This window comes from Helianthus annuus, chromosome 6 (genome assembly GCF_002127325.2).
Source record: "Helianthus annuus cultivar XRQ/B chromosome 6, HanXRQr2.0-SUNRISE, whole genome shotgun sequence".
Classification (NCBI taxonomy): Eukaryota; Viridiplantae; Streptophyta; class Magnoliopsida; order Asterales; family Asteraceae; genus Helianthus; species Helianthus annuus.
The window spans coordinates 1,704,363-1,715,515 of NC_035438.2; the positions used below are offsets into that span (position 1 = coordinate 1,704,363).

The 11,153-nt window shown below is 37.7% G+C and overlaps 1 long non-coding RNA gene across 1 annotated transcript; it reads right to left on the bottom strand.

The window, feature by feature from the left end:
- Window positions 1-4,030: 4,030 nt before the first annotated feature.
- On the bottom strand, window positions 4,031-6,755 carry LOC110945131. Its single transcript, XR_002595050.2, has 3 exons — window positions 6,618-6,755; window positions 5,598-5,684; window positions 4,031-4,254 (listed from the first exon to the last, which is right to left on the bottom strand). It is a non-coding gene; the product is annotated as an uncharacterized LOC110945131 (long non-coding RNA).
- Window positions 6,756-11,153: the final 4,398 nt, after the last annotated feature.

The window sequence follows — 11,153 nt, forward strand, 5'->3', positions numbered from 1 at the left end:
TTACCATACCTAGTTAAGTTGCATATAACTTTACATAAATAACTAAGAAGTGATTACGGAATCACTTACCTTGAGCGACCCAGTTCAAGCATAGGTTCCATGTTTACTTTCGACCCGTTAGCCTCCGTGCTTGAGTTCGTAGATATGTTATTCATCCTTACATGTCAATACATTAATATCCTTGTTAGCATACAAGACCACACATAACATCAATCGCATTAATCCTATGCTCAACCTTTGACCTTTATTAGTCAATTTCTAACAAGCATAAAGCATATACTCAAAATCATATCTTTTCAAGCTTATATAATTTATCATGTCATTACACATTCATACATTGATCTAACTATGTTCCATATGACCTTTGTAATCTTGTAATTGTCAACCATATTCAAGTTAACAATTTAACAAAACCTTAACATCCTTCTTTACTAATAAATCACTCTACCCTTAGTGCACATCCATATCAATTCATCATCAAACCTCTAGACCAACACATGACGTTTACCGCATCATTTAAGTACGAAGTTCAACTTCTAAGCATACCTTTTATCAAAGTTGTTTTATCAATTAAAAACACATATGTATTTCAATCAAAACGCATATTTCATGCTAACCTATCGTTTATCACTTCATTATTACATTCTATACTTTTTCCATCCATCATTACACATAATTCATCTAAAATCGTCACTTGGGCATTTCATCATACACTTGGTGGGCGTACCGTTAATTAAGCATAGTGTACAAGTATCATTTGCATAACATGACCAATCCATATCAATATCATCAAGAACATCAATATTCAATAGAATTTCACATAACTTCTCTTCTCATTCAGCTCTAACTAACAATTTATCATTATAAACAATTATCATACATTCCCTCATCCAATTTTAACACATTACAACTCATATTCATTCTATTCTAAGTGGGTTTTCATTCCCAACATTAATTTAATCGATTTCAAGCATTCATAATGTTCTAGATGGTGATCTTAGTTCAATATCATACTAATTTCATATAAACACATGGAATTTCTTGAAACCCTACATATTCAAGGTCATCAAACTATCAAATTCTTCTTACCTTAAGCTTTAATAGGCCTAGATGATCAAGAAATCATTGACATGCATGAGATTTAGTCACGATTGGGGCTTCAATTGGCTGGATTTTGTGGTTAGAAAGGTTTCCCCTTTCTTCTCTGGCTCTGGGCGTCGAACACACACACACACCTGATGTGTGTGTGTTTTAATTCCTATTTCATTTTATTCATCTAGCTTTCTTAACCTGTCACTTTTAGTCCCTTAAGTTTAATGTGGTAATTGCTTAGTCACAAACTTTACTACTATTATCTAACTTGTATTGTGACCAAGTTAAATAACATATTTGTCACATTTTAACTCGCATTCCATGAAATCTCATTAGTGAGTTAAACGTTCGGGTTTTGGGGCGTTACAAGTCTACCCCCCTTAAATGAGGTTTCGTCCCCGAAACCTTTCTCATTCAAACTAGACCAATTATACTCTTACCCCTTTCAGGTGGTTCATTCACTATACTTACTACAACCTAAACGCCTTCGGGACCTTGGCAAAGGTTTTATTCATGCATGAACGTATTTGTACACATCGTTCATATGCCCTCATATTAAGTAAATTACTTTCATAATTATACTTATGTCAGACTCTTCTCCATAGCTCTTATTAGTGTCTTTTACTTCATAATACTAGCTCTTAACACGTAGCATTACTACGTTTCTTCCATCGAATTTATCCCATTTGCATACAATTATTAATTGTACAAACCTAAGTATGCGGCTTGTTTCTAACTCCCTATTTAAGCATATCACACTCATATATTTGCTAATTCAGAATAAATCGATTTACTTTATACTACTCATTCATCATATGCCATCTTTCATTTTGTTCAAATGAACATGGCTAACAAGCCGAGCATCAGAGTTAGCATTTCTTAACGATACTTCCCTTCTCATAATTTCTATCAAAATTTCCACAGTTACGAGTATCCAGGTTCACTACCACCAATTCACATAAAAGTATTATTCAATTTGTAACTTCCTATTTAACATTCACAAGTTAAACCATTTACTAACCCCGCTAATTTGGAACAAACCAACGTGTAACAACCCGAGTTGTCTTGCTCCTTCATGAATCCATAACTTAATAGGCCTGATCTTGTCCATCGGTATCATAAGCTTTCATTCATGGGCATTCTTTCGCCGTCCTAGGTAGTTTTATCGCATCATGATTCCTGCCAATCTCATTACAAAATTAGGGGTTTACACATTCCATTCGATTTCATTCAGATATGATGTTTATCACATCGCCTTATTTATATATTAATACTTTCTCAATTCCTTCGTAAGGCATTAGTGTGCTAGACCTATTCATAACGGGTCAATACATGGCCATAACTCAATATATCATTCTTATTATTTGACTTGTTCTTGACGGGTAGACACATAACCATTATTTCGTAATTCTATAACTCATTGGGTGTACTATTCTACACACTTCCTTTCTTCTAGCAGTCCCACGGTTGGAAATTAAATTATTTCTTAGCTTCTGCAGTTTGATTTTTCATGGTCAAACTGCCACTTATTTCTTATTATATACATGTATATACATGCGTATCGGAGTACATGTTTGTACCCCTTTTTAATTCAGACATGCTTGCGATCCCATCGCCTCACCGTTTCAGTGTTTTCTTGCAAACACTTGTCCTTCCCGTTTTTAAAAATTAGTCATAGTACTTATTTCGCTTATAATTCCAACATTTTAATTCCATTCACTTATATGCTTTTATTTCTTTTACGCATTCGATTACCCAATTAAATGGGTAATGGCATATATTCTCATAATGAGATTCAAGCATACCACTTACGACCCGGTCACATCGGGTTAATTGCTTTCAACATAAATCTTTCGTTCTATCCGTATAACGGATTGAACTTCATACTTTTATTATTGCATTCGCGACCACCCGTTCCAAACGGATGGTACCTTATCCTTACTCGACTTGTTCAATTTGAACCGGTCGACTTGCATAACTTACCATAGCATTCGCCATAATAACCAAATCCACAAGGGATTTGCATCATTCTTATCTTTCATTCCTTGAATCCGTCTCGCGGATTCAAGCGTCGCATTCGCATATTTCATTACTTGAATCCGTCTCGCGGATTCAAGCATTGCATTCACGCTTTTCATCCCTTGAATCCGTCTCGCGGATTCAAGCATTGCATTCATACCTTTCTTTCATGTTTCGAATCCGCCTCGCGGATTCTAACATAGCATTTCATGTTTCGAATCCGTCTCGCGGATTCTAACATAGCATTTCATATTTCGAATCCGTCTCGCGGATTCTAACATAGTATTTCATACTCTCATTTTTGAGAGTCTTACATTTCTCTTCACCCTCACGTCCACCTACTACTTAATTCTAACGGACACACCTGTAACAATTATCACGGGCTCACGAAAGTCATGCGTTTCTTGTGTACTGGCCAGGTACACAATCCACACACTAGTTTCGTGTCTTCGTGTAATTGTCACCTTATGTCCGAAGAATTAGGTTTCGGCACATGTAACATTTCCAAAACTTTATTACCATTTTTATCATTATTTTTTACTTAAAATTTTTCCTTTCACTGTTAGGTTTTACCATCACATGTATTTACATATATTAAACATATGTACTTGGGTCAATATGTCAATTTACATACCTTGGCGTCGGTGCTAGACCGCATCCACAATTCATTCTTTTCAAGCAACCTTGCTTACCTTACACATAACATATAGTTAGTTATCTTCCAATACATACTTAAGTACATACTTACCTTTGCTTCTACCTTTAGATCTTGGTCGAGTCTCGGATTGTACGGGTTTCTTGTGATAAGAGCACACAGGTTCGAGTTCAAGTACCTATCCTCTTGTACTTGATTCTCTCAAACCAGGGCTCTGATACCAACTTGTAACGTCCTAACACGTAATTGACGAAAGTCGCAGCGGAAGTCCTTGCCATAAAATTTCTTACATTATAAACCATGCTTACTACTTGAAGGTTCGCTTTTTAAAATAACTCTTTTATACTAAATACAATGAATTGACTCAATTATAAAATGATTGATAGCTTATGTACAATAAATTACATCCTCAGACAGCCCCGTACAATCCCTCGAGTGACTCGATCCTTGATCTATATTCCTTGCTGATCCTCCGTGACACGTACCACCTGCATTCACCACATACATTCAGATCATTAGCACACAAAGTATAAACATGATCATTCACATACGCTTCACTTCTCGTTCTTTATCAAATTTCAAGCATTCCATCTGCGTATCCATTTCCTGGCGAGGCTTCATAAATGTACCTGCATTACCTATCATTCTCAAGGTACACCAATATTAACGTTAATCCTCAATGTGTCTAAATCATGCACATGTATGTACTTACATACCCACATGCCTATTTATCTACAAACGTACATACACTCGTACACACCCTTATACATACCTACATACACAACTACATACTTACATATCCTTCCTACAACTAGACATACGTACATACATTCATACATATCATTAAGCATAACTACATATCCCACAACATGCGTGCTCTTGGAGTTATGAATAAACATATGTATATACCTACACACCTACTTACATAACTTCTTCATACATATATAAATACATACGAACACACAAACTTGCTTATCCACATATGTGCATCCCTATATGCTCATAAGAAACTTACGAATCATCGGGATGCGTTACGGATCGCTTAAAAATACAAAATTAAGCAAAACGGAGAAGTGGGCTAGACAGCCCGTCGGCGACGGGGTGGGGACCCGTCGGCGACGGCTTCTTAAAACATCCGTCGCCCAAACTTTCCCGTAGCCAGATAGTTAGGCCGTCGGCCAAGATTCAATTCCCACATGCCGTCGGCGACGGCCCTTCTGGGCGTCGGCGACGGCTCCTCGTTTATTCATTTTCCTGCTGTGTTGTTTCATCGTTCGCATAATACTAAAATTCGCATAACTTTCAACCCGTTTACCCGTTTAACCTCCCGTTCCTTTCTACATGCTTGTAAATTCACCATTTATCATAAGAACCTAAAATCCCATATCCGGATTAAGGAAATTCTTAACTTACACTATCGGCTTATTATTCACTTATGAATTATTCGACCCGTTATGGGTATTTATACATCAAAAGGTCTATAACATACAAAACCCTATACTTCGCTTTCATACTAGACAAAGACATTACTCTAATCGAATAGCTCACTTCCAAATGACTTTTAAGGTCGTTTACCCGAAATCCCCACCAAGGGCGTTTTTGTCAACTTTGCCCCATTAATAACAACAAGCACTACCTTGCATAAGCAACCAATCCTACTACCTAGTTACGATTCCTAATCACGCATACCTTGCTCGGATCAAAACTGAGATCCGTTTAATACTTCATCAATATCATACCATTTGTTCCTATTCGACCTCAATTACCATACCTAGTTAAGTTGCATATAACTTTACATAAATAACTAAGAAGTGATTACGGAATCACTTACCTTGAGCGACCCAGTTCAAGCATAGGTTCCATGTTTACTTTCGACCCGTTAGCCTCCGTGCTTGAGTTCGTAGATATGTTATTCATCCTTACATGTCAATACATTAATATCCTTGTTAGCATACAAGACCACACATAACATCAATCGCATTAATCCTATGCTCAACCTTTGACCTTTATTAGTCAATTTCTAACAAGCATAAAGCATATACTCAAAATCATATCTTTTCAAGCTTATATAATTTATCATGTCATTACACATTCATACATTGATCTAACTATGTTCCATATGACCTTTGTAATCTTGTAATTGTCAACCATATTCAAGTTAACAATTTAACAAAACCTTAACATCCTTCTTTACTAATAAATCACTCTACCCTTAGTGCACATCCATATCAATTCATCATCAAACCTCTAGACCAACACATGACGTTTACCGCATCATTTAAGTACGAAGTTCAACTTCTAAGCATACCTTTTATCAAAGTTGTTTTATCAATTAAAAACACATATGTATTTCAATCAAAACGCATATTTCATGCTAACCTATCGTTTATCACTTCATTATTACATTCTAAACTTTTTCCATCCATCATTACACATAATTCATCTAAAATCGTCACTTGGGCATTTCATCATACACTTGGTGGGCGTACCGTTAATTAAGCATAGTGTACAAGTATCATTTGCATAACATGACCAATCCATATCAATATCATCAAGAACATCAATATTCAATAGAATTTCACATAACTTCTCTTCTCATTCAGCTCTAACTAACAATTTATCATTATAAACAATTATCATACATTCCCTCATCCAATTTTAACACATTACAACTCATATTCATTCTATTCTAAGTGGGTTTTCATTCCCAACATTAATTTAATCGATTTCAAGCATTCATAATGTTCTAGATGGTGATCTTAGTTCAATATCATACTAATTTCATATAAACACATGGAATTTCTTGAAACCCTACATATTCAAGGTCATCAAACTATCAAATTCTTCTTACCTTAAGCTTTAATAGGCCTAGATGATCAAGAAATCATTGACATGCATGAGATTTAGTCACGATTGGGGCTTCAATTGGCTGGATTTTGTGGTTAGAAAGGTTTCCCCTTTCTTCTCTGGCTCTGGGCGTCGAACACACACACACACCTGATGTGTGTGTGTTTTAATTCCTATTTCATTTTATTCATCTAGCTTTCTTAACCTGTCACTTTTAGTCCCTTAAGTTTAATGTGGTAATTGCTTAGTCACAAACTTTACTACTATTATCTAACTTGTATTGTGACCAAGTTAAATAACATATTTGTCACATTTTAACTCGCATTCCATGAAATCTCATTAGTGAGTTAAACGTTCGGGTTTTGGGGCGTTACACCTTCGTTCTCAAGTCTATACTTGAAAAGGAAAAACTGAATAACACCAACTTTCTCGAATGGCAATGCAATCTGAGAATAGTTCTCAAGATGGCTAAAAAGCTATACATCTTAGATGGCCCAGTACCTACCGAGCCTGAAAGTAACACTACTGCTGCTCGTAAGTCACTAGAAAAGCACAACAAGGATGCCGTTGAGGTAGCCTGCCTTATGCAAGCCACCATGTCTCCTGAACTTTAGAAGAACATGGAAGATAAAGATGCTTATGACATGATCCAACAACTGAAAGGCATGTTTCAGAAAAAAGCCCGACAGGAGCGATATGACACCATGAAGCAGCTCATAAGCTGTAAAATGCAAGAAGGATCGTGTGCCAGTACTCATGTGCTTAAGATGAAAGGGTACATTGACCAGATGAACAAACTTGGTTATCCCCTGCAAGATGAAATGGCAGCGGACTTCATCTTGAACTCTCTCCCTAGCTCGTATGACCAGTTCATTATGAACTATAATATGAATGCTTGGGTGAAGACTGTGCCTGAGCTACATGGTATGCTCAAAACTGCCGAGATGAACATTCCACATAAAACCAACCAAGTTCTGATGGTCAAGTCTGGAGGTGTTAAGAAGCCCAACAACAAGAAAAGGGCTCATAACAGCAAAGGCAAGAAAATGGCTGTTGTTGCTGCCAAATCTGCCACCAACAACAAGCAAGTTGCTAAACCACCCCCTCCCCAGGAGCGTCAGTGCTTTGAATGCAACCAAATGGGGCACTGGAAAAGGAACTGCCCGCAGTATCTAGCCAAGCTGAAGGCGAACAAGGCCAATAACATTGGCACTTCTTCAGGTATTCTCATTTATGTTATTGAACTTTTTACTGTCTCCAGCAACACATGGGTATTTGATACCGGGTGTGGTTACCACATCACTAATGTTTTGCAGGAGCCTGAAAAGTGGAGGAAGCTGAAACAAGGCGACATGGAACTCATCGTTGGTGATGGGAAAAGAGTGCCCGTTCTTGCAACCGGAACATTTCATTTTTCATGTCCTTATGGCCTTGTAGTTAATTTAAACAACTGTTTGTTTGCACCTGGTATAGCCAGAAACATTATTTCGGTTTCCCTTTTGTTTGAACAAGGTTTCAAGTACGTTTATAATGGTATTTCGATTTCTGCCTACTTGAATGATATCTTTTATTTTGAGGCTAAACCTCGAAATGGTATTTATGAGATTGATGTTCAAACATGTAATAACATATATCATCTTTCTAAGCGTAACAAAGCTGGTATGAATGAAACCTTTCTATGGCATTGTAGACTTGGCCACATAAGTAAGGCACGCATAAAATGGCTCCAATCCGAGTGGATTATTGAATCCACTGGACAGGACTCCTTTAATGATTGCGAATCTTGCTTAGCTGGCAAACTCACAAAGCATCCCTTCACTGGTGTTGGTGAACGGGCCAATGGTCTGCTAGGACTCATTCACACTGATGTATGTGGCCCTTTCAGAACCATGAAAGATACTTCGTTACCTTCATCGACGATTATAGTCGATATGCTTATGTCTATCTTATGAAGCATAAGCATGAAACTTTTGAAAAGTTCAAAGAGTTTCAAAACGAAGTAGAAAACCAACATACTAGAAAGATAAAAATACTTCGATCAGATCGAGGTGGCGAATACCTCAGCTTAGAGTTCCTCAATCATCTCAAAGAGTGTGGAATAATTTCAGAACCCACTCCACCTGGCACACCCCAACATAATGGCGTGAGCGAGAGGAGAAATCGAACCCTACTTAATATGGTTCGATCGATGATGTGTAGAACTAACTTGCCTCACTCCTTTTGGGTCATGCTCTTATGACTGTCGCCCGCATTGTCAATCTGGCTCCGACTAAAAAGGTAAACAAAACCCCATATGAGATATGACATGGGCGTAAACCCGATTTGGAATACCTAAAAGTATGGGGATGTGATGCATACATCACAAGTGATGCTGATGATAAGCTCGATCCTCGAGGCGAAAAGGTTGTTTTCGTCGGATACTATAAAAGAAGCGGATATTATTTCTACCATCCTGATGCAAATGTTATTTTCATCAAAAAGAAGGGGCACTTTCTCAAGGAAGAATTTCTTAATCGAGGAACTAGAAATAATGTGGTTGATCTTAAAGAAATTCAAGAACCAACAACAACCGCTGATGAAGTCGGAACGTCTGAACAACAAGAAATTGTTGTTGATGAATCAGACATGAACACAGGCGTTCGCAGAAGTAGCAGGACTCGTAAAGAACCCGACGGATACCTTTGGCATCTCGAAGGTGCTGAAGTCTTGGTAGTAGATGAGTCTAATGACGAACCTACTAACTACAAATCTGCTATCTCAGATCCTGAATCTGAGAAATGGCTGGAAGCCATGAACGCTGAGATGCAATCTATGCGTGATAATTAAGTCTGGGACTTGGTTAAGCTACCCCCCGAATCTCGAGCAGTAGGGAGCAAATGGGTTTTCAAGAGAAAAACCGATATGCATGGAAATGTACACACCTTTAAAGAACGGCTAGTTGCGAAGGGTTTCACTCAAACTCAGGGTATTGACTATGATGAAACCTTCTCGCCCGTTTCTATGATCAAATCGATCAGGATATTGCTTGCCATAGCCGCGTACTATGACTACGAGATATGGCAAATGGATGTCAAAACCGCTTTTCTTAATGGGCATCTCTCTGAAGATGTCTATATGGTTTAGCCCGACGGTTTTGTTGATCCAAAATATCCTAATAGGGTGTGCAAGCTGAATAAGTCCATTTATGGACTCAAGCAGGCGTCTCGTAGCTGGAATCTTCGTTTTGACCAAAAGATCTAAGAGTTTGGTTTTGTTAAAAATGAAGACGAGCCTTGTGTTTACAGAAAGGCTAGTGGGAGCACTATCTCATTCCTCATCCTGTATGTGGATGATATACTGATAATTGGTAACAGTGTCCCTATGCTTAACGAAGTTAAACACTATTTGGGAACTTGCTTCGCAATGAAAGATCTTGGAGAAGCAGCTTATATTCTAGGAATCAAGATCTATAGGGATAGATCTAAGCGGCTTCTTGGGCTAAGTCAAAGTACATACACAGACAAAATGATGACACACTTTAAGATGGAAAACTCCAAGAAAGGATGTGTTCCTATGACTAAAGGAACTGTGTTGAGCAAATCGCAATCTCCTTCAATGGACATTGAAATTAAGCGAATGGAAGGAGTTCCATATGCTTCAGCGATTGGCTCTATCATGTATGTTATGTTATGTACTAGACCTGACGTCTCGCATGCTTTAAACATGACTAGTCATTATCAGCAAACTCCTGGCATTGCCCATTGGACTGCTGTTAAGAACATTCTGAAGTATCTGAGAGGAACTAAAGATATGTTCTTAGTATTAGGAGGAGTGGAAGAAGAGCTCACTGTAAGATGTTACATTTATGCCAGTTTTAAAGTTCCACTACATACGGGAAATTGTGGAACGTGGAGACATCGTGATAAGCAAAGTAAACACAGATTAAAACCTAGCAGAGCCATTTACTAAGCCCATGACTCAGGACAAGCATGATCAGCACATGGGTGCTATCGGGCTTAGATTAGCTAGCTGTATGTTTTGATTTAGTATTTGGACGTACGAACTTTTAACAGTTGTACCTTTTGAATTCATTGTTGATTTACTGGTTAAACGCAATTCTGAATCTTATAACTGTGTTCGATTTTAATACGTTTAATCCATGAACCTTGCATTCTAAACTATCCATAGTCGATCAGACTCGTGGGAACGATTCTGAATTAAGACTATTCTGACTTTGGACTTAAGGAGTTGACTTCCAAATTCACAGACCTCATTGAGAATGACGTTGGATGTAACTCGCATCAAATCATCTTCATGGATCTTAGTCATAAGATGATTTGATATTGGTATACTCATTTTTTATCCTTTGACCTGAGATACATATTAGAACTTCCGTTTACCAAGGATTATTCTTTGATTACTGTCAACCGCTGTCGCGTAACTGCCAGTCATAAAGGCTTTAATTGGGAATAGTTCTGAAGTTCAGTGGGAGTTGTATGTAGTCGATATGGGATTATGTACTCTTACATGATATGTAACAGTTAGACATTGTGGCGCCCTC